Genomic DNA, 25,625 nt, shown 5'->3' with positions numbered 1-25,625 from the left:
TTGCAAGATTGATGGCTCAAATAATAAAATTGCGAAATCAATTTTCCGATTATACAATCAAGAAAATAAGACTTGATAATGCTGGAGAATTTACATCCCAGACTTTCAATGATTATTGTATGTCAATGGGAATCACTGTTGAACATCCTGTAGCTCATGTTCATACGCAAAATGGATTAGCTGAATCATTGATTAAACGTCTACAACTGATTGCTAGACCAATGATTATGAAAACAAAACTCCCTATTTCTATATGGGGACATGCAATTTTACATGCTGCGGCATTAATTCGCATCAGACCAAGTGCATATCATAAATTCTTCCCATTGCAACTTGCATTTGGTAAAGAACCAAATATCTCTCATCTGAGAATTTTTGGATGTATGATGTATGTGCCTATTGCACCACCTCAATGATCAAAAATGGGTCCACAAAAAAAAATCGGTATTTATATCCGTTATAATAGTCCATCAATCATTCGATATCTTGAGCCTCAGACAGGCGATGTGTTTACAGCACGCTTTGCTGATTGTCATTTTAATGAAGAAATCTTCCCAGTGTTACGGGGAGAAAAGAAACACATCGAAAAAAAAATCACATGGTATGTACCATCATTATTACATTTGGATCCAAGGACCAAACAATGTGAGAAAGATGTACACCAAATTGTGCACATGCAAAGAATTGCAAATCAAATGCCAGATGCATTTGCAGACACAAAAGGGGTAACAAAATCATATATACATGCTGTAAATGCCCCTGCTCGAATTGAAATTCCAAAGAAACAAATTGAAGACACTCATGATGTCATAAAACGCTTGAAGCGTGGAAGACCAGTCGGTTCCAAGGATAAAAATCTTCGGAAAAGAAAAGGCATAGAAAAACACGACGATCATAAAATAGAAAATGGTGTTCCAGAAGAATCACCTGATGATGAAAATTTTACCGATCGAGCGAGGTGCTCTGATTTTTAAAAAAAAAAAAAAAAAATTTTTACTTTGTTTAGTCTTTGATTCCTTGACTATTAATTATGATGATTTGATTAAATGAGATATTAGAACTCAGGTCTTCACAACAGGTGGTATCAGAGCGAGAAAGTTCTGGACTAAGATAGATAGCGAGTGGGGTAGATCGAGTCTTCTTCCTTACTTGTTTATTATGATATGATTTATTACATGCTTGACTTACATGTTATAAATGCTAGCATGTTTTACTTTCAAGTATTTTATTACATGATGTTGTATTTATTTTATTTGAAAGTATGATTGATGATGATTAAAGATGCATGCTTATTGCACTATCTGACATGATATAAGCATGTGATCTGTTGTTTACGACATGCTACCTGATTATCTGAATCGATTGGAAGCATGTGCTATCTGAATACCTTGATTATTTATTTACGATTGAATCAGAACCGAGTCTTGATCAGAGGTAAGATGATCAGAGGAGGACTGAAATATATTTGATGATTCTGGTATCATAACCCTTTTGATAATCAGATATGTCTCGATGACCAGGCCGACCTCCTCTCAGAACACATGTTCCTACTCCTAGGCCAGAGCAGACAGTGCATCCTCTGCCAGAACAAATAGTGGTACCTCCGACAGTGCCTCAAGTTACTGCAATTCCGAGTAATGAACAGGGAAGTACTTGTCGAGATATGACTGATATGTCAGCTACTTCGATGGAAACACTGCTCAAACGTTTTCAATCATACCATCCGCCTACACTGAAGGGTACTGAGAATGCAGTCGAATGTGAAGGATGGCTTGATGATATGGAGATGTTGTTTGATTCACTCGATTATGGTGATGAGCGGAGAGTCAGACTGATTGGGCACCAATTGCATGAGGTTTCAAAGAGCTGGTGGTTCACGACTAAGAAGGCTCTGGAGCATAGAGGAACAGTGCTCACCTGGACAATTTTCAAAACTGAATTTTATCAACGATTCTTTCCGGTGTCTTACCTCAAAGATAAGGGTGCAGATTTTGCTAATCTGAAGCAAGGAAATTTGAATATTGAAGACTATGTTGCAAAATTCTCTACATTGCTACGTTTTGCTCCACACGTTGCTGACAGTAATGAGGCTATGGCTGATCAGTTCATTAATGGACCGAATCCAGAGGTATTTACTTTGGTGAACACAAGGCGACCAAATACATTTGCTGATGCCTTGAACAGTGCCAAAGGGGCAGAAGCTGGTTTGATACAACAGCGAGGAGCTTTGTATTCTGTTCAACCTCCGAGACAGCCACAATCTTCAGCTTCAATCTCACAACAACCTCCTCGGTTTGAAAGTGGTGGCAGTAGCAGTGGCAAGAAGAAATTTTGGCAAGCTCGAGGAAAGCAGTTTAAGAGATCTGGGAGCAGTTCTTCGAGTTCGAGTGGGTCAAAACCGAAGTCTGGCATGGTTTGTAATAGTTGTGGTGGAAGTCATCCGACTGATCAGTGCCGAGGCGTATTTGGGAGTTGCCATATATGCCATCATCCAGGACATTTTGCAAGAGTGTATCCTCAGAGAGGTTCCGGACAGTCACGAGGTACAGAGTCATCACGATCAGTGGCTCAACCTGCGAGGCAAGCCTCATCTGTCCATTCCTTCCAACCACCACACCCATAGCAACAACCAAGGCCAGGAGGGAGTCAGACAGGTAGCCAGCCTTCGAGACAACAGGCTCATGTCTTTGCACCGACAGAGGAACAGGCACAGGGAGCACCGGATGATGTTATTGCAGGTAACTGTTCTCTTTATGGTTATCCTGCTTATGTATTGATAGATATAGGTGCATCCCATACATTTATCTCTGAACAATTTGTGTCATTACATGCTTTGCCTGCTGAATCTTTACCTGTTGTTGTATATGTCTCTTCTCCTTTGGGGAGAGGTCTTATATCAATTCAGACATTTAAGGATTGTTTATTACAGTACGACGGTAATGAAATTGAGATAGATTGTATTGTGCTTGGTTTGTCTGATTTTGACTACATTATCGAAATTGATATGCTAACCAAGTACAGAGCTACCGTGGACTATTTTCAAAAAGTGGTGAGGTTCAGACCTGAGATGGCTGGAGAATGGAAGTTTTATGGTAAGGGTTCTCGTGCTAAGATTCCTCTGATTTCTGTATTATCTATGACCCGACTTTTGCAGAAAGAAGCGGAAGGATTTATTGTTTATGCAGTTGATGTTTTGAAAGCTAGCCCGAACCTGGCTAACTTGCCAGTGGTTAGTGAATTTTCGGACGTTTTTCCTGATGAGATTCCAGGACTACCTCCGTACCGTGAGATTGATTTTAACATAGAACTGATGCCAGGTACAACACCGATTTCGAAAGCACCTTATCGAATGGCACCAGTTGAATTGAAAGAGTTGAAAGAGCAGTTGGAAGATTTACTGGCCAAGGGATACATTCGACCCAGTGTTTCTCCTTGGGGAGCTCCAGTACTGTTTGTCAGAAAGAAAGACGATTCAATGAGATTGTGCATTGACTACCGGCAACTGAACAAGGCAACGGTAAAGAACAAATACCCTTTGCCTCGTATTGATGATTTATTTGACCAGTTGCAGGGTTCTTCTGTGTATTCCAAGATCGATCTGAGATCTGGATATCATCAGCTGAGAGTCAGGGATTCTGATATTCCGAAAACTGCGTTCAGAACCAGGTATGGCCACTATGAGTTTATAGTTATGCCGTTTGGTCTGACGAATGCTCCAGCTGTGTTTATGGCTTTGATGAACCGTGTGTTTCAGAAATATCTGGATGACTTCGTTATCATTTTTATTGATGATATTCTGATATATTCGAAGAATTTGATTGATCATTCTGAGCATTTGAGAACTGTTTTGAAGATTCTGAGATCTGAGAAACTGTATGCTAAATTGTCGAAATGTGAGTTTTGGCTGAAATAGGTTGTTTTTCTTGGACATATTATATCCGGAAATGGCATAGCTGTTGATCCAAGTAAAGTCGAGGCAATGATCAGTTGGTCGAGACCAACATCTGTTCCTGAGATACGTAGTTTCATGGGTCTGGCTGGGTATTATCGTCGATTCATCAAAGATTTTTCCAGTATTGCGAAGCCGATTACTCAGTTGACTCAAAAAAATGCTCCATTCATCTGGTCTGAAGCTTGTGAATCCAGTTTTCTTGAGTTGAAGAAACGGCTGACCAGTGCACCAGTCTTGATGATTCCTTCAGGTACTGGTGGTTTCACTGTTTATTGTACATCTCATCGAGGTTTGTGGTGTGTATTGATGCAGCGAGGGCATGTGATTGCTTATGCCTCACGACAGTTGAAGCCTCACGAGACCAGATATCCGATTCATGATCTTGAATTGGCCGCCATTGTATTTGCGGGGAACAGTTTGAAATCTATTTTGATCACAAGAGTCTAAAATATTTGTTTTCACAGTCAGAATTGAATATGAGACAGCGGAGATGGCTTGATTTGCTGAAAGATTTTGATTGTGAGATTAGATACTATCCGGGGAAATCGAATGCAGCAGCTGATGCATTGAGTCGAAAGGTATGTTCTTTATCTCTATCGACGATTGGTGTATCTCATTTGATTGAAGACTGTTGTTGTTCTGGATTAGTATTTGATACGAATTATCAGCCTCTGCAACTTTATCAAATTCAAGTTGAACCAGAGTTACTTTTGAGAATTAAAGATGCTCAGAAACTTGATCAGAGTGTGCAGAATTCGATTGAGAAAGTCCGGTTTGGGCATGTGTCTGAATATCAGGTTCGAGAGGATCTTCTTTATGTTCATAATCGCCTTGTAGTGCCTGATATTTCTGATGTGAGACAACAACTACTGAAAGAGGCGCATTGTAGTTGATATAGCATTCATCCTGGAGGGAGGAAGATGTACAATTATCTGAAGACTCGATATTGGTGGAAATCAATGAAGTCTGATATTACTGATTTTGTGTCTCGATGTTTTAATTGCCAACTGGTGAAGGCTGAAAGGAAGAAACCACCTGGTTTGTTATAGAATTTATCAGTGCCAGAATGGAAATGGGATCATATTTCCATGGACTTCGTGACGAAGTTACCTCGATCTTCTAGAGGTTGCGATGCTATCTGGGTGATTATCGACAGATTAACGAAGTCAGCATGTTTTATTCCTTATCGTATGACATATCGACACGATCAGATGGCAGAGATTTATGTCCGAGAAGTTGTCAGATTACATGGAGTGCCGAAGTCTATTGTATCAGATCGTGATCCTCGATTTACATCTCATTTTTGGTACAGTTTACAGAGTTCTTTAGGTACTCAGCTACACTTGAGCATAGCATATCACCCACAAACAGACGGACAGTCTGAGCGTACCATTCAGACATTGGAGGACATGTTGAGAGCTGTAGTGCTTGATTTTGGCACTAGTTGGCAAGAATCACTACCACTTTGTGAATTCTCGTACAACAACAGCTATCAATCGAGTATTGAGATGGCTCCGTTTGAAGCTTTGTATGGAAGAAAGTGTCGATCTCCTCTGTACTGGGATGATATTTCAGAAGTACCTGAGGTTGGATCTGATATGATTCGAAATATGACAGAACAGGTGAAGCTTATTCAGAAAAGAATGAAGACAGCTCAGGACAGACAAGCGAAGTATGCCAATATTCGACGTTGACCTTTATCTTTTGAACAGGGGGATCGTGTATTTCTGAAGATTTCTTTTAGAGGCACCGTACGATTTGGCAAGCGAGGAAAGTTGTCTCCACGCTACATTGGTCCGTATGAAATTCTGAAGAAAATAGGAAATCTTGCCTATCAATTAGCTCTTCCTCCGGCTTTATCTGGAATACATGATGTCTTTCATGTATCGATGCTTTGAAAATATCTTGCTGATGAATCTCATGTGCTTCAATCTGATGAGGCTGAACTCGGCGTGTAGTGACCCTTACCCGGATCACCTACTAAACAGAACTTAGGCATGCAATTAAGTTAATTAAAACAGATATCAGAATAAAACTGCGGAAACCATAAACATTATACAATCCCAAGTAAAGGAATCTGTAATTTATCCAATAATATACAACCAAATCGAATAGCTGTATAAACCCAAACAACAGTAATAAAACCTAGACGAAGCTCCAGCTGGCCAACCACTGACTAGCCCCTCCTGGATCCACCCTCCTCGTCCAATCGCAAACCTGCCCCATGGAATAGGGTGTCCAAAAACACAGAGTACGAGACGTGAGCATAAGACGCTCAGTAGCGAGAGTATGAGTATACATGCATGCAAAGTGAACTCCCTATAGACTCGAGATCAAGGATCAGATAACAGAGACAGACCGGGCCCTGGTATGTAGCACGCTGTGCCGTCGCTTCAGGAGGTGGCTCCCATACCGAGATAACCGTGGATACGCCGGACCCAAATCGATGGAAGTTCATCCACTAACAAGATAGGGTACAACCCTACTAACAGACATCTCGAAAGAGATACAGCAAGATGCAAATGAATGCAGCATAATATCATGACATATAAATCATGCAGTCACATAATACATGCATACTCAGTCAGGATATCTCGAACAGTACTTTCGAACCTCAACACAGTGCAAGCTCTACCAACTCTAGGTCCACGCCTATAGTCTGCTCTACACTGCCAAATGATACTACTATCATTAAAGTGCTCTAAAAGCCTTAACTAAGCTATTGCATACTCCTAAATATTTATAGGAAGCAAAAAGCTATACCTTCGTCCGTCGTTAGCCCTTTGATGTCGATGCCTCCAGAACTTGGGCACAACTCCGCTACGACTACTGAACGCCTCGCCGACCTCCGGACCAAGCCTAAGAAGACTAGAACAGCTTCAAAAGACTAGAATGGAAAGGAGAACTCGGAATTGACAAATGAAAGTGAAACCTCGGCCTTCTATTTATAGACAACGATCGGAACTTCCGATCCTTGATCGGAACGTCCGAACCTCGATCGGAACGTCCGATCCTGCCATCGGAGCTTTCGAAGATCCTGATCTGCCACGTGTCAAAATATCACTTGTTGACTCCGGATAGGGGTGATCGGAGCTTCCGGTCTTGCCACACGTCATGTCTGACGTAATATCGATCGGACCTTCCGATCCTGTTCGGAGCTTCCGATCCTGATCGGAGCTTCCGAACTCACCTTCGGAGCTTTCGAACTCTACCCAAGTTATTATGATTAATTCCTTAATTACTGATTTTGGTTACGGGCTACTACATTCTCCCCCACTTAAGATATTTCGTCCTCGAAATCAGATCTTAAGTACCGAATGCAAATACAAAAATCAGAAACATTCTTTATTCAAATCAAACGTTTACAGAGTTTGCAACTGAATACAACTTAAAGAATGAAATCAAAACAACTCAGGATGGTCTTTACGCATCCTGTCCTCAAGCTCCCAAGTAGCTTCCTCAGTGCCTCGGCGCTGCCACTGAACTAAAACCAAAGGAATGACTTTGTTCCGTAAAACCTTATCCTTATAATTCAGGATACGAAGAGGTTTCTCAACATAAGTCAAATCCTTGTCTACCTGAACCTCGGACCGCTGCAGAATATGAGATTCATCCGCCATATACCGTCGCAACAGAGATACGTGGAACACATCGTGAATACTGGATAGATGCGGTGGCAAAGATAGTCGATAAGCCAAATCGCCAATGCTCTCCAAGACCTCAAACGGACCGATAAATCTGGGAGACAACTTGCCCTTAAGGCCAAATCTGAGAATCTTGCGGAAAGGTGACACTCTCAGAAACACTTTCTCCCCGACCTCGAACTGTAAGGGCCTACGCTTGATATTAGCATAACTGGCCTGACGATCCTGTGCAGTCTTAATTCGTTTCTTGATTTGATCAACAATATATATCGCCTGCTGGATAAACTCCGGTCCCTCAGCCTGTCTCTCCCCCACTTCTTCCCAGAAGAGTGGAGTACGACAACGTCGCCCATACAACGCCTCAAAAGGTGTCATCCCAATACTAGTGTGATAGCTGTTGTTGTAAGTGAACTCGATCAACGACAAATGATCCTGCCAGGCTGAACCAAAATCCATGACGCACGCTCTAAGCATATCCTCTAACGTACGGATAGTGCGCTCTGACTGACCATCAGTCTCCGGATGATAGGCTGTACTCAAACTGAGAGTAGTACTCATCGCACGTTGAACCCTCCCCCAGAATCTAGAAGTAAACCTGGGGTCCCGATCGCTGACAATGCTCACAGGCACTCCATGAAGTCGAACGATCTCCTGAATGTATATCCGCGCCATGCGATCCACAGAGTACTCTCGGCTATAGGCAATGAAATGCGCTGACTTGGTGAGTCGGTCCACCACAACCCAGATAGCATCACAGTTCCTCGGGGATACCGGCAAATGGGTCACAAAATCCATTGTGATAAACTCCCATTTCCATTCAGGAATAGGCAGACTGTGAAGCAATCCTCCAGGTCGTCGGTGCTCTGCCTTGATCTGTTGACACACCAAACATCTCGAAACAAACTGATAAACACTGCGTTTCATTCCCTTCCACCAGAAACGAGTACGTAGATCCTTGTACATATTGTTGCTCCCAGGATGAATACTCAACTTAGTGCGATGTTCCTGAGACAAATCTCCTCTCGCAACTCTTCATCCTGCGGAATCACAAGCCTACCAGACAAACACAGAAAACCATCTGACTGATAATGAAATCCAGACGAGCTACCCTCGTTAGCTAGACGAGCTAAACGCTGGGTCTTTAAATCAGACATCTGAGCATCTCGGATCCGCGAATACAAGGCTGGCTCAGATAATATCGCAAACATCTGGATACTCTGCATACCTTTCTTATGCTTGAAGGTATAACCTGAAGTATAACAGTCACTGATCGCACTAGACATCGAACAAGTCTGAAGTGCGGATAGTCGCACCTTGCGACTCAAAGCATCAGCGGTGAGATTAGCAGCTCCCGGATGATACTTAATCTCGCAATCATAGTCCTTAAGCAAGTCCATCCAACGTCTCTGCCTCATGTTCAACTCCGCCTGAGTGAACAAATACTTGAGACTCTTATGGTCGGTGAAGATCTCAAATTTCTCGCCATACAGATAATGACGCCAGATCTTCAAAGCGAACACAATGGCTGCTAACTCCAAATCATGGACTGGGTAGTTGTCCTCGTGAAGCTTCAGCTGTCTAGAAGCGTATGCGATCACATGCTCATTCTGAGTCAGGACACAACCTAACCCCTGAAGAGAAGCATCCGTGTAGACCACATACCCTCCAGATCCTGACGGTAATGCCAACACCGGCGCAGAAGTCAACCGCCGTCGAAGCTCACAGAAATTCTCCTCACACTCAGAAGACCACTCAAAATCCACACCCTTGCGGGTAAGCTGCGTCAACGGTCGGGCTAACTGAGAGAAGTTCAGAATGAAGCGACGATAATACCCTGCTAGACCCAGAAAACTACGGATCTCAGCAACTGTCGTCGGACGCGACCAATTAAGTACCGCTTCAATCTTGCTTGGATCAACAGAAATCCCCTCCCTGGATATGATATGGCCAAGAAAGACCACTCTATCCATCCATAACTCACACTTACTCAGCTTAGCGTAAAACTGCTCATCTCGAAGAGTCTGCAGTACCAACCGCATGTGAGAAACATGCTCTTCCGTATTACGTGAATACACCAAGATGTCGTCAATGAAGACCACGACAAACTTGTCCAAGTACTCCCTGAAGACACGGTTCATCAAATCCATGAATATAGCCGGCGCATTAGTCAAACCAAATGGCATCACTAGGAACTCGTAATGCCCATAGCGAGTACGGAATGCAGTCTTGGCTACGTCCTGATCATGGACTCTCAACTGATGATACCCAGATCTCAAGTCAATCTTGGAGTAAACTGACGTGCCCTGCAGCTGGTCAAACAAGTCATCAATACGAGGCAACGGATACTTGTTCTTCACAGTGACTCGGTTCAGCTGCCGATAGTCAATGCACAGCCGCATCGACTCATCCTTCTTCTTCACGAAGAGAACAGGAGCTCCCCAAGGAGATATACTAGGACGAATGTACCCCTTGTCCAAAAGATCCTGTAGCTGATTCTTCAACTCACGCATCTCTGACGGAGCCAGACGATACGGTGCTCTAGAAATAGGCGAAGTACCCGGCATCAACTCTATGCCAAACTCGACTTCCCTAGCAGGAGGAAAACCCGGAATCTCATCAGGAAATACATCTGGAAATTCATCCACAACAGGAATGCTCTCTATCCCAATACTCTCAGCGGACAAATCAACTGCATAGATAAGGTAGCCTTTCCCGCCAGACTCTAGAGCTCGACAGGCTCTCAAAGCTGATACCAAAGGCATCGGGGGTCGCGCTCCCTCACCATAGAAAAACCAACTCTCACTCCCCTCTGGATGAAAGCGTACTAATCTTTGATAGCAGTCCACTGAAGCTCGATAGGTAGTCAACATATCTATTCCCAGAATGCAATCAAAGTCGTCCATCGCCAGGACCATGAGATTCGCTAACAGAATGTTCCCTTCGAACTCTAAAGGGCAACCCATCACTAGACGCTTAGCCAAAGTAGATTGGCCCGTCGGAGTAGAAACAGACATCAATACGTCTAGTGCAATGCATGGTAACTTATGCCTCTTAACAAAACGTGCAGAAATGAAAGAATGAGATGCACCAGTGTCAATAAGTACAAGAGCAGGTATACCATAAAGCAGAAATATACCTGCGATGACTTTCTCATTCTCCTCCACTGCCTGATCATGTCTCAGGGCAAACACCTGGCCAGAAGCTCGTGGCCTCAAATGAGAACTCCCAGCAGACTGTCCCTGCGACCTCTGCTGAACGGTGGCCTGAGAACCCGATCCTGAACCTGAACCAGAACCGCCTCCCCCAGACAGTGGACAATCCCTCCGGATATGACCAGTCTCTCTACAACAGAAACAAGCTCCAGAAGCTCTTCGGCACTTGTCGGATGGATGGTTCTTCCCACAATGATCACACTTGTCCTTCTTACCGTAACGAACAACACCTCCAGAACCAGAGGAAGAAGAAGATCCAGACTTCTTGAAAGTTTGGGCACGGGGACCCAAAGAACTAGCAGGCCTCGACTGAGGGAAAGACCTGTTCCGCCGAATGCTGTCCTCCGCCTGGTGACAACGGCTCAGCAAACCCTCGTAGGAAATGTCGTCGCCAACCGCCACACGGTCATGGATCTCAGGGTTAAGGCCCTGAAGGAACAGATTATACTTCATCTCTGAGCTATCAGCAATCTCGGGGCAATAGGATAGCAGATCAAAGAACCTCTGCTGATACTCATCGATAGACATGGCTCCCTGTCGCAGACTCAGTAGCTCGCCTGCCTTTGACTGACGGAGTGCAGGAGGAAAATACCGCTTTTGGAAAGCTATGCGGAACTCGGCCCAGGTGGCCACTCCTCTCGCCGCAACAAAAGGTGCAGAAGTAAACCTCCACCACCTGCGCGCACGCCCATCCAGAAGATAGCCAAGGGTCTCCACCTTCTGCTCCTCGGTGCATTGGAAAGTCTGAAAAGTCGTCTCCATGCGGTCTAACCAGTTTTCCGCTCGGAGACTCACCTCCAACAAAGGGCTTAGGACCCATAGCTAAGAATCGACGCACAGTGAAACGCTCGTCGTCATGATGACGATGACGACGTTCTCGACGAGGCTCCCGGTTGGCATCACCCCAACGCCCCAACACTGCCATGAGAACTCCGGTCATCACGATTTGACATCTACAAAAATACCTCAAGATGAGACTAAATCCCAAGAATTCTTTTGCATGCTCTGATACCATAAATGTAGTGACCCTTACCCGGATCACCTACTAAACAGAACTTAGGCATGTAATTAAGTTAATTAAAACAGATATCAGAATAAAACGGCGAAAACCATAAACATTATACAATCCCAAGTAAATGAATCTGTAATTTATCCAATAATATACAACCAAATCGAATAGCTGTATAAACCCAAACAACAGTAATAAAACCTAGACGAAGCTCCAGCTGGCCAACCACTGACTAGCCCCTCCTGGATCCACCCTCCTCGTCCAATCGCAAACCTGCCCCATGGAATAGGGTGTCCAGAAACACAGAGTACGAGACGTGAGCATAAGACGCTCAGTAGCGAGAGTATGAGTATACAAGCATGCAAAGTGAACTCCCTATAGACTCGAGATCAAGGATCAGATAACAGAGACAGACCGGACCCTGGTATGTAGCACGCTATGCCGTCGCTTCAGGAGGTGGCTCCCATACCGAGATAACCGTGGATACGCCGGACCCAAATCGATGGAAGTCCATCCACTAACAGGATAGGGTACAACCCTACTAACAGACATCTCGAAAGAGATACAGCAAGATGCAAATGAATGCAGCATAATATCATGACATATAAATCATGCAGTCACATAATACATGCATACTCAGTCAGGATATCTCGAACAGTACTTTCGTATCTCAAAACAGTGCAAGCTCTACCAACTCTAGGTCCACGCCTATAGTCTGCTCTACACTGCCAAATGATACTATTATCATTAAAGTGTTCTAAAAGCCTTAACTAAGCTATTGCATACTCCTAAATATTTATAGGAAGCAAAAGCTATACCTTCGTCCATCGTTAGCCCTTTGATGTCGATGCCTCCAGAACTTGGGCACAACTCCGCTACGACTACCGAACGCCTCGCCGACCTCCGGACCAAGCCTAAGAAGACTAGAACAGCTCTAAAAGGACTAGAATGGAAAGGAGAACTCGGAATTGGCAAATGAAAGTGAAGCCTCGGCCTTCTATTTATAGACAACGATCGGAACTTCCGATCCTTGATCGGAACATCCGAACCTCGATCGGAACGTCCGATCCTGCCATCAGAGCTTTCGAAGATCCTGATCTGCCACGTGTCAAAATATCACTTGTTGACTCCGGATAGGGGTGATCGGAGCTTCCGGTCCTGATCGGAGCTTCCGGTCTTGCCACACGTCATGCCTGACGTAATATCGATCGGAGCTTTTGATCCTGTTCGGAGCTTCCGATCCTGATCGGAGCTTCCGAACTCACCTTCGGAGCTTCCGAACTCTACCCAAGTTATTATGATTAATTCTTTAATTACTGATTTTGGTTACGGGCTACTACACGACGAGACTTTGAGTTATTTCGAAAAGCCAATTCAGATTCTTGATCATAAGGAGAAGAAACTTCGAACGAAGACTATTCCGCTTGTGAAAGTTCAGTGAAGTCGTCATGGTATTGAAGAAGCTACTTGGGAGACAGAATCAGATATGCGACAACGATTTCCAGAGATGTTTCAATGATGTGAGTCTCCTTTAGTCTTTCTGTTCTTTCTATTATATGATCTGTTGATACTACTTGAGATTTCGAGGAAGAAATCGAGTCTTAGTGGGGGAGAATTGTAACGCCCGGAATTATTTAATTTTAATCCGAGAATAATTAATTTGGGAATATTTGGAGTTTTGATTTAAATTCTAATATTCTTAAATTGATTAGGATTGAAATTGAATGAAATAGGAAGTTGAGGACCAAATCGCAATTATTGAAGAGTTGAGGGGCTAAATTGCAATTATCATTGAAGTTATCAGAATTGTAAGTGATTAATCAGCTTGAATACGTGTATGTAGGAGAACATATTCAGAAAGTTGAACAGGGAGCCGAGTTCTTCTTTTTCCTTTGAGATTTTGATTTTCAAATTGCCGTATCTTTTGATCCGATTATCCGAATTAAATTCCAAAAGATGTTCTGGAATCCTTGCAAGAAGACCTTCGAATTGATGTAAGTTTTCTCTTAGTTCATCAGGGTTTGGGAATTCGAAATTGACAGACATCAGATTTGTGCATGGAATGGTGTTGATGAGCTTCTATACCTTGTTTTCTTGAAGTTGGGTTGAGGAATGATTGTTGTATCATGTTCTTATGATTTCCCAGCTATGATTCGATCTATATATCTGCTGATATGCTGAGTTTGGAATGATATATAGTTGATATGAATGTTAAAAGTGTTATAGTTGCGTTTGGAATTGCCGAGTTTATACCGATATGCCGTCTGTAGTACCCCGTACCCGAAATCAGTAATTAAGGGATTAATCATAATTACTTAAATAGAGTTCGAAAGCTCCGAAGGTAGGTTCGGAAGTTCCGAACAGGATCGGAAGCTCCGATGCAGGATCGGAAGCTCCGATCATATTACGTCATCCATGACGATTGGCTAGATCGGAAGCTCTGATCAGGACCGGAAGCTCCGATCACCCCTATCCGGAGTCAACTAGTGATATTTTGACACGTGGCAGATTAGGATCTTCGGAAGCTCCGATGGCAGGATCGGACATTCCGATCGAGGTTCGGACGTTCCGATCAAGGATCGGAAGTTCCGATCGTTGTCTATAAATAGAAGGCCGAGGTTTCACTTTCATTTGCCAATTCCGAGTTCTCCTTTCCATTCTAGTCCTTTTGGAGCTGTTCTAGTCTTCTTAGGCTTGGTCCGGAAGTCGGCGAGGCGTTCAGTAGTCGTAGCGGAGTTGTGCCCAAGTTCTGGAGGCATCGACATCAAAGGGCAAACGACGGACGAAGGTATAGATTTTTGCTTCCTATAAATATTTAGGAGTATGCAATAGCTTAGTTAAGGCTTTTAGAGCACTTTAATGATAGTAGTATCATTTGGCAGTGTAGAGCAGACTATAGGCGTGGACCTAGAGTTGGTAGAGCTTGCACTGTGTTGAGGTACGAAAGTACTGTTCGAGATATCCTGACTGAGTATGCATGTATTATGAGACTGCATGATTTATATGCCATGATATTATGCTGCATTCATTTGCATCTTGCTGTATCTCTTTCGAGATGTCTGTTAGTAGGGTTGTACCCTATCCTGTTAGTGGATGGACTTCCATCGATTTGGGTCCGGCGTATCCACGGTTATCTCGGTATGGGAGCCACCTCCTGAAGCGACGTGTAACGACCCTCACTACTAGGCTATCAGACTATAATTAAAATAAAGGAAAATTACGGATTTTTAAAAAATTTTGCCATGACCTATTTGTAAAACAAATAAGCCATCGAGACTCAAACAGCAATTTAAATAAGGAAAAAAAATTGACTTCAAAACTTAAGTGCGTTAAACATAAACATGCAATCCTAGTAACCACCTCCCGGTTACAGCATAAAGTAAACTAAAGCATTTAAAATTAATTCCAACGATAATCATAAACTTGCAAAAGCGGAAAACGTACTTCAAAACATAAGTTGTAGCACAGGGAATGCACATCCTGGCTATAAATACTACAAGATCTCAAATAATACTTCATTATTACAAATTTGATAACTGTGCGGAAACATAAACTGAAAGGAAGCAACGGTCACTGGGCCTCGCACTACCGATGGCCTCATCCCAGTAGATCACGACCCTCCGTCTCCTCCACAAAATCCTCACCTGCAAACATTCAAGCATAGTGAGTCTAAAGACTCAACAAGCATAACTAGGATAATAACAAGGGTTTAAAATACGTGATGCAAAAACTCAACTTAAACTGTAATATGCATGAAACTAGAAAGATATAGAAATCATGCATTAATGAACTCACACTATGATAAACTTTAACTTTCATAACATTCAACTTAGACTCATGCATAACTGAAAGACTGACATCAATGCAAAACGAGTCAACTAAAATTGTGAAACTTTAACTTTTAAACTTTTCTTTACTTTTTCCTCTTAGAAATCCGATCCCTGATTTGTGACCCTCTGTTTCGATCATGATCATGGCTGCAGTGCACTATGCCGGCAAGACGACGAGATTTCTCCCGACGAACTTAACCCCTCTATGGCAAGGAGACCGAGATGCCTCCCGATCCCACATTGCCCCTCTGTGACAAGGGTAAACAAGATGTCTCTTGCTCCTTGCCTAACCTCTATAACCTCTTGGTGAGTAGACCGAGGCATCCCCCGGCCTAGCAACACCCCTCTTGTCACAAACAGATCACTTCATTCAAAAATATTTGCTTTCTTTTCCCTTTTCATTTATAAAGACTCAACTCATACATTAAATGACATGCGAACAAGTAAGCTTCCTTTTTCTTTATTAAACTCAAGAACACGTCAAATGCACACGAATAAGCAATCTTTAAGACATGAGACTCGACTCGAAAATGTGAGTTTAAGGTGGATGAGTGGCTGCCCCTAAGTCCAAAGAAGACAACTTACCCAACAAAATTCTCAAACTTGACTTAACTCGAGCAAGTAAACCGAAAAACCCTTAACTTTGTCATATCTTAACCAAAACCCGTCCCGCTTGAACCGACACCTCATAAACACTCCAAATTACCCCTAGGACCAGAAAGTAACCTCCAAGGATCACCCGAACATTACAAACCAAAAACATTCCCGGACAGCCCCTTATACTCTAAAAATTCTGCACTTACACCACAAACTTAAAAGACTCATAACTTACTCAATACTTATCCGATTCGGGCCCATTTTATATCGACGCGACCACAACATCATGAACTTTACCATGGAATAGCCTAACCCTGCACAGACCTCAGCCACGACACTGCCCTGCCCCGTGAACAGTGCTGCCCTGCACACTCACAACATCCAACTTACCTCTAACTCAAGAATTCAACCCCATAACTCTCCTTCCTCAACTTTTCTCCATACCAAACAACCAAACACCTCAAATAACCTCTCTTAGGACTTTTTCCAAACACTTGGGCTACACTCAATCCACACTTGCACAACACATATCAAGAACATCAAGAATTAACCATCAAAACTCCAAAATGTTGAACAATCAATCAAGACCAATGCAAGACCAATAAATACTTCAACATCAATTAAATTTCAGCCCCTACACATGCAAAATTTCGAAATTTAGGTCCTTATACATTCTGAAAATTCGAATTTTGGCAAGAACAACCATATAATTCCATGTCAATGCACATATACTCAACATTAAATCACATAAACTCAACCCCATAACACATTTAGCAAAAATCAGCCCCTTAAATGCCCAAATTCGAAACCCTAACATCACAACATCATGCATTTTCGAAATTATTGCAAGAAGTCTTAAGGGTGGGGGTAGATATTGCTTGAATGAGTGCCCAAGAAAAAGTTACACTTGCCTTTCAACCTTTTACCCAAAAATTCGAAAATAAGGGGAGATGGAGGGTGGAACTCTTGGTCAAACTCCAAGCTAGGCTCCTTGTGGAGCTCCTCCGGCAGTGGGGACGGCGGCAGGCGGCGGCGGACGGCAGCTGGGCGGCGGCAGGAGGGGGGGCGGCGGCTTCTTCAAGGGAGAGGGGAGAAGGGGCGGCTAGGGTTAGGGTTTTGATGTTAGGGTTGGGTCTTGATTTTTAAATTGAAGTGTTTTAATGATAGTGTAAATTAAAAGTGTATTGTATTGTGTGTAGTGTTTTAAAATTTCACTTGTACTAGCAAAAGTACTACTTGTACTATTAAAACTTTTTACCTCAAACTTTTTGCTATTTTCAAACTTCTAAATTTAAAATTTCAACTCTCAACATTTTAATTGAAATTCCACTAACCCGGATTTAATAAAATCCTATTTTATGGAAAATTTAGGAAATAACCCAAGAAAATGATAAAATTGCTTTTTGACCCTAAAAATTCAAAATTTGCATTTTTGGCCAAAACCCCTCTTTTACCTCTAACTTAAAATCTTAAAATTAAAAATCTTGAAAATAAACCACCGAAGCCCACCGTCGTCGCCTGCCTGGATAAAAATTACTAACTAAACAGTTCAAGGCATTTAATTCAAATAAGTCAAGCAAGGCTAACTTTAACTTAATCTTAAACAATTAAATTCAAGAAATTTAAAGATATAAATACTGAAAATAATTTTTGGCATGATTTTAGAATTTTAGAAGTTCTTGGCGTTACACGACGGCACAGCGTGCTACATACCAGGGCCCGGTCTGTCTCTGTTATCTGATCCTTGACCTCGAGTTTATAGGGAATTCACTTTGCATGCATGTATACTCATACTCTCGTACTGAGCGTTTTATGCTCACGTCTCGTACTCTGTGTTTTTGGACACCCTATTCCATGGGGCAGGTTTGCGATTGGACGAGGAGGGTGGATCCAGGAGGGGCTAGTCAGTGGTTGGCCAACTGGAGCTTCGTCTAGGTTTTATTACTGTTGTTTGGGTTTATACAGCTATTCGATTTGGTTGTATATTATTGGATAAATTACAGATTCCTTTACTTGGGGTTGTAAATTATTTATGGTTTCCGCAGTTTTATTCTGATATCTGTTTAATTAAGTAAATTGCATGCATAAAGTTCTGTTTAGTAGGTGATCCGGGTAAGGGTCACTACATTTATGGTATCAGAGCATGCAAAAGAATTCTTGGGATTTAGTCTCATCTTGAGGTATTTTTGTAGATGGCAAATCGTGACGACGGAGTTCTCATGGCAGTGTTGGTGGGCGTTGGGGTGATGCCGACCGGGAGCCTCGTCGAGAACGGCGTCATCGTCATCATGACGACGAGCGTTTCACTGTGCGTCGATTCTTAGCTATGGGTCCTAAGCCCTTAGTTGGAGGTGAGTCTCCGGAGGATGCGAAGAACTGGTTAGACCGCATGGAGACGACTTTTCAGACTTTCCAATGCACCAAAGAGCAGAAGGTGGAGACACTTGGCTATCTTCAAGATGGGCGTGCGCGCAGGTGGTGGAGATTTACTTCTGCACCTTTTGTTGCGGCAAGAGGAGTGGCCACCTGGGCCGAGTTCCGCACAGCTTTCCAAAAGCGGTATTTTCCTCCGGCACTCCGTCAGTCGAAGGAAGGCGAGCTACTGAGTCTGCGATAGGGAGCCATGTCTATCGATGAGTATCAGCAGAGGTTCTTTGATCTGTTATCCTATTGCCCCGAGATTGCTGATAGCTCAGAGATGAAGTATAATCTGTTCCTTCAGGACCTTAACCCTGAGATCCATGACCGTGTGGCGGTTGGCGACGACATGTCCTACGAGGGTTTGGTGAGCCGTTGTCACCAGGCGGAGGACAGCATTCGGCGGAACAGGTCTTTCCCTCAGTCGAGGCCTTCTAGTTCTTTGGGTCCCCGTGCCCAAACTTTCAAGAATTCTGGATCTTCTTCTTCCTCTGGTTCTGGAGGTGTTGTTCGTTACGGTAAGAAGGACAAGTGTGATCACTGTGAGAAGAACCATCCATCCGACAAGTGCCGTAGAGCTTCTGGAGCTTGTTTCCGTTGTGGAGAGACTGGTCATATCCGAAGGGATTGTCCACTGTCTGGGGGAGGCGGTTCTGGTTCTGTTTCAGGATCGGGTTCTCAGGCCACCGTTCAGCAGAGGTCGCAGGGACAGTCTGCTGGGAGTTCTCATTTGAGGCCACGAGCTTCTGACCAGGTGTTTGCCCTGAGACATGATCAGGCAGTGGAGGAGAATGAGAAAGTCATCGCAGGTACATTTCTGCATTATGGTATACCTACTCTTGTACTTATTGACACTGGTGCATCTCATTCCTTCATTTCTGCACGTTTTGTTAAGAGGCATAAGTTACCATGCATTGCACTAGACGTAATGATGCATGTTTCTACTCCGACGGGCCAATCTGCTTTGGCTAAGCGTCTAGTGATGGGTTGCCCCTTAGAGTTTGAGGGTAACATTTTGATTGCGAATCTCATGGTCCTGGCGATGGACGACTTTGATTGCATTCTGTGAATAGATATGTTGATTACCTATCGAGCTTCAGTGGACTGCTATCAGAGATTAGTACGCTTTCATCCGGAAGGGAGTGAGAGCTGGTTTTTCTATGGTGAGGGAGCGCGACCCCCGATGCCTTTAGTATCAGCTTTGAGAGCCTGTCGAGCTCTAGAGTCGGGCGGGGAAGGCTACCTTATCTATGCAGTTGATTTGTCCGCTGAGAGTATTGGGATAGAGAGCATTCCTGTTGTGGATGAATTTCCAGATGTATTTCCTGATGAGATTCCGGGTTTTCCTCCTGCTAGGGAAGTCGAGTTTGGCATAAAGTTTATGCCGGGTACTTCGCCTATTTCTAGAGCACCGTATCGTCTAGCTCCGTCAGAGATGCGTGAGTTGAAGAATCAGCTACAGGATCTTTTGGACAAGGGGTACATTCGTCCTAGTGTATCTCTTTGGGGAGCTCCTGTTCTCTTCGTGAAGAAGAAGGATGGGTCGATGCGGCTGTGCATTGACTATCGGCAGCTGAATCGAGTGACTGTGAAGAACAAGTATCCGTTGCCTCGTATTGATGACTTGTTTGACCAGCTTCAGGGCACATCAGTTTACTCCAAGATTGACTTGAGATCTGGGTATCATCAGTTGAGAGTCCGTGATCAGGACGTAGCCAAGACTGCATTCCGTACTCGCTATGGGCATTACGAGTTCCTAGTGATGCCATTTGGTTTGACTAATGCGCCGGCTATATTCATGGATCTGATGAACCGTGTCTTCAGGGAGTATTTGGACAAGTTTGTCGTGGTCTTCATTGACGACATCTTGGTGTATTCGCGTAATACAGAAGAACATGTTTCTCACTTGCGGTTGGTACTGCAGACTCTTCGGGATGAGCAGTTGTACGCCAAGATGAGCAAGTGTGAGTTCTGGATGGATAGAGTGGTCTTTCTTGGCCATATCATATCCAGGGAGGGGATTTCTGTTGATCCAAGCAAGATTGAAGCGGTACTTAATTGGTCGCGTCCGACGACAGTTGCTAAGATCCTTAGTTTCCTGGGTCTAGCAGGGTATTATCGTCGCTTCATTCTAAACTTCTCTCAGTTAGCTCGACCGTTGACGCAGCTTACCCGCAAGGGTGTGGATTTTGAGTGGTCCTCCGAGTGTGAGGAGAATTTTTGCGAGCTTCGACGGCGGTTGACTTCTGCGCCGGTGTTGGCATTACCGTCCGGATCTGGAGGGTATGTGGTTTACACGGATGCTTCTCTTCAAGGGTTAGGCTGTGTCCTGACTCAGAATGGGCATGTGATCGCATATGCTTCTAGACAGCTGAAGCTTCACGAGGACAACTATCCAGTCCATGATTTGGAGTTAGCAGCCATTGTGTTCGCTTTGAAGATCTGGCGTCATTATTTGTATGGCGAGAAATTTGAGATCTTCACCGACCATAAGAGTCTCAAGTATTTGTTCACTCAGGCGGAGTTGAACATGAGGCAGAGACGTTGGATGGACTTGCTTAAGGACTATGATTGCGAGATTAAGTACCATCCGGGAGCTGCTAATCTCACCGCTGATGCTTTGAGTCGCAAGGTGCGATTATCCGCACTTCAGACTTGTTCGATGTCTAGTGCGATCAGTGACTGTTGTACTTCAGGTTATACCTTCAAGCATAAGAAAGGTATGCAGAGTATCCAGATGTTTGCGATATTATCTGAGACAGCCTTGTATTCGCGGATCCGAGATGCTCAGATGTCTGATTCGAAGACCCAGCGTTTAGCTCGTCTAGCTAACGAGGGTAGCTCGTCTGGATTTCATTATCAGTCAGATGGCTTTCTATGTTTGTCTGGTAGGCTTGTGATTCCGCAGGATGAAGAGTTGCGAGAGGAGATTTTGTCTCAGGCGCATCGCACTAAGTTGAGTATTCATCCTGGGAGCAACAAGATGTACAAGGATCTACGTACTCGTTTCTGGTGGAAGGGAATGAAACGCAGTGTTTATCAGTTTGTTTCGAGATGTTTGGTGTGTCAACAGGTCAAAGCAGAGCACCGACGACCTGGAGGATTGCTTCACAGTCTGCCTATTCCTGAATGGAAATGGGAGTTTATCACAATGGACTTTGTGACCCATTTGCCGATATCCCCGAGGAACTGTGATGCTATCTGGGTTGTGGTGGACCGACTCACCAAGTCAGCGCATTTCATTGCCTATAGCCGAGAGTACTCTGTGGATCGCATGTCACGGATGTACATTCAGGAGATCATTCGACTTCATGGAGTGCCTGTGAGCATTGTCAGCGATCGGGACCCCAGGTTTACTTCTAGATTCTGGGGGAGTGTTCAGCGTGCGATGGGTACTACTCTCAGTTTGAGTACAGCCTATCATCCGGAGACTGATGGTCAGTCAGAGCGCACTATCCGTACTTTGGAGGATATGCTTAGAGCGTGCGTCATGGATTTTGGTTCAGCCTGGCAGGATCATTTGCCGTTGATCGAGTTCGCGTACAACAATAGCTATCATACTAGTATTGGGATGGCACCTTTTGAGGCGTTGTATGGGCGACGTTGTCATACTCCACTCTTCTGGGAAGAAGTGGGGGAGAGACAGGCTGAAGGACCGGAGTTTATCCAGCAGGCGATAGACATTGTTGATCAGATCAAAAAACGGATTAAGACTGCACAGGATCGTCAGGCCAGTTATGCTAATATCAAGCGTAGGCCCTTGCAGTTTGAGGTCGGGGAGAAAGTGTTTTTGAGAGTGTCACCTTTCCGCAAGATTCTCAGATTTGGCCTTAAGGGCAAGTTGTCTCCCAGGTTTATCGGTCCGTTTGAGATCTTGGAGAGCATTGGCGATTTGGCTTATCGACTAGCTTTGCCACTGCATCTATCCAGTATTCACGACGTGTTCCACGTATCTCTGTTGCGACGGTATGTGGCGGATGAATCTCATATTCTGCAGCGATCTGAGGTTCAGGTAGACAAGGATTTGACTTATGTTGAGAAACCTCTTCGTATCCTGGATTATAAGGATAAGGTTTTACGGAACAAAGTCATTCATTTGGTTTTAGTTCAGTGGCAGCGCCGAGGCACTGAGGAAGCTACTTGGGAGCTTGAGGACAGGATGCGTAAAGACCATCCTGAGTTGTTTTGATTTCATTCTTTAAGTTGTATTCAGTTGCAAACTCTGTAAACGTTTGATTTGAATAAAGAATGTTTCTGTAACCTTGTATTGCATTCAGTACTTAAGATCTATTTTCGAGGACGAAATATCTTAAGTGGGGGAGAATATAGTACCCCGTACCCGAAATCAGTAATTAAGGAATTAATCATAATTACTTAAATAGAGTTCGGAAGCTCCGAAGGTAGGTTCGGAAGTTCCGAACAGGATCGGAAGCTCCGATCATATTACGTCATCCATGACGATTGGCTAGATCGGAAGCTCTGATCAGGACCGGAAGCTCCGATCACCCCTATCCGGAGTCAACTAGTGATATTTTGACACATGGCAGATCAGGATCTTCGAAAGCTCCGATGGCAGGATCGGACGTTCCGATCGAGGTTCGGACGTTCCGATCAAGGATCGGAAGTTCCGATCGTTGTCTATAAATAGAAGGCCGAGGTTTCACTTTCATTTGTCAATTCCGAGTTCTCCTTTCCATTCTAGTCTTTTGGAGCTGTTCTAGTCTTCTTAGGCTTGGTCCGGAGGTCGGCGAGGCGTTCAGTAGTCGTAGCGGAGTTGTGCCCAAGTTCTGGAGGCATCGACATCAAAGGGCTAACGACGGACGAAGGTATAGCTTTTTGCTTCCTATAAATATTTAGGAGTATGCAATAGCTTAGTTAAGGCTTTTAGAGCACTTTAATGATAGTAGTATCATTTGGCAGTGTAGAGCAGACTATAGGCGTGGACCTAGAGTTGGTAGAGCTTGCACTGTGTTGAGGTTCGAAAGTACTGTTCGAGATATCCTGACTGAGTATGCATGTATTATGTGACTGCATGATTTATATGTCATGATATTATGCTGCATTCATTTGCATCTTGCTGTATCTCTTTCGAGATGTCTGTTAGTAGGGTTGTACCCTATCCTGTTAGTGGATGAACTTCCATCGATTTGGGTCCGGCGTATCCACGGTTATCTCGGTATGGGAGCCACCTCCTGAAGCGACGGCACAGCGTGCTACTACCCTAAATCACATACTTATTTGCTTAATTGCTTTTCTATGCTCTTCTATGATTTATTGAATGAGTATTAGATGTTAATGAATGCTCTTGTGATGATATATATTGCATTCATCTAGAAAGACTTATTCTTTGATTTTGAAATGAACGGAAACGTTCGAATAGACGATTTGAGGGATTATATATGTATGGCCTGTGTGGTTGACGTAGCCTAGCGTCTGAAATGCATATGTAGTGGATTCAAAGTCTAGAGAAGTAAGATAAGTAGCCCCACCTCGATTGGGAGAGTCGGTGGTTAGCTATGATATCTTCTTCTCGCGATCCCAACCGACGAGATAAGAGATGAACCTTGTTTTAAAACATGCATTGTCTTTATTTATATCATGAGTTTGATATATGTTTTATATGCATGTTTAGTTGCTTTTACTCGGAAACCTATTTCTCACCAGAGTTATCCGGCTATTGTTGTGTTGTATGTGTCATGGCAATAGGCGGGAGTGGAACAGGGCAAAAGCGAACATGAAGAACAAGGGGATGAGAGAAAAGCGTGATGATCCACTCTATCAATTATATTAATACTGAAAAAATATGGAACCGAAAAGACATAGAAGATATTGATGAGATATTTTCTTATAATGTGGCTTGTGACATCGTAAATGAAAATGAGGATCATGAACCAAAATCTTTTGGTGAACGTAAAACTCGTCATGATTGGATCAAATGAAAAGATGCCATCCAGGTTGAATTGGATTCGCTGAATAAACGCAATGTTTTTGGACCTATAGTCCTCACACCTGAAGGTGTAAAACCTGTTGGATACAAATGGGTTTTTATTCGAAAGCAAAATGAGAAAAATGAAATAGCCAGATATAAAGCTAGACTTGTTGCACAAGGTTTTTCTCAAAGGCCTGGAATTGATTATGAAGAAACGTATTCTCCTGTTATGGATGCAATTACGTTTCGATATTTGATTAGTTTGGCAGTGTCTGAAAATTTGGAAATGTGTCTTATGGATGTTGTTACAGCTTACTTATACGGATCACTTGATAGTGATATATACATGAAAATCCCTGAAGGATTTAAGATGCCTGAAGCACAAAGTTCAAAACCCAGAGAATTTTATTTTGTAAAATTGCAAAGATCATTATATGGGTTAAAGCAATCTGGCCGAATGTGGTATAATCGGCTAAGTGGGCACTTGATGAAAAAGAGATATGTAAATGATCCAAAATGCCCTTGTGTTTTCATCAAGAAAACAACATCCGGATGTGTAATTATTGCTGTATATGTTGATGATTTAAACATCATTGGAACGAATAAAGAAATTCAAGAAGTTATGATGTACTTGAGGGAAGAATTCGAAATGAAGGATCTTGGAAAAACCAAGTATTGTCTGCGTTTGCAAATCGAACAAAAAGAATGTGGAATTTTTGTTCACCAGGCAAATTATACAGAAAAGATCCTTAAACGTTTTAATATGGATAAATCAAATCCATTAAGTACTCCAATGGTTGTAAGATCATTAAACATAGAAAAGGATTCATTCCGTCCATGTGGAGATGATGAAGTTATTCTTGGTCCAGAAGTACCATATCTAAGTGCCATTGGTGCCCTTATGTATCTTGCAAATTGCACTAGACCTGATATATCTTTTGCTGTAAATTTATTGGCAAGATTCAGTTCATATCCAACAAAGAGGCACTGGAACGGAATTAAACATATATTTCGTTATCTACGAGGAACAACAG

The sequence above is a fragment of the Henckelia pumila genome, chromosome 3 (assembly GCF_033568475.1).
Source record: "Henckelia pumila isolate YLH828 chromosome 3, ASM3356847v2, whole genome shotgun sequence".
Taxonomy (NCBI): Eukaryota; Viridiplantae; Streptophyta; class Magnoliopsida; order Lamiales; family Gesneriaceae; genus Henckelia; species Henckelia pumila.
The sequence above is the reverse complement of the archived record's forward strand: the minus strand, read 5'-3'. Positions refer to the sequence as shown.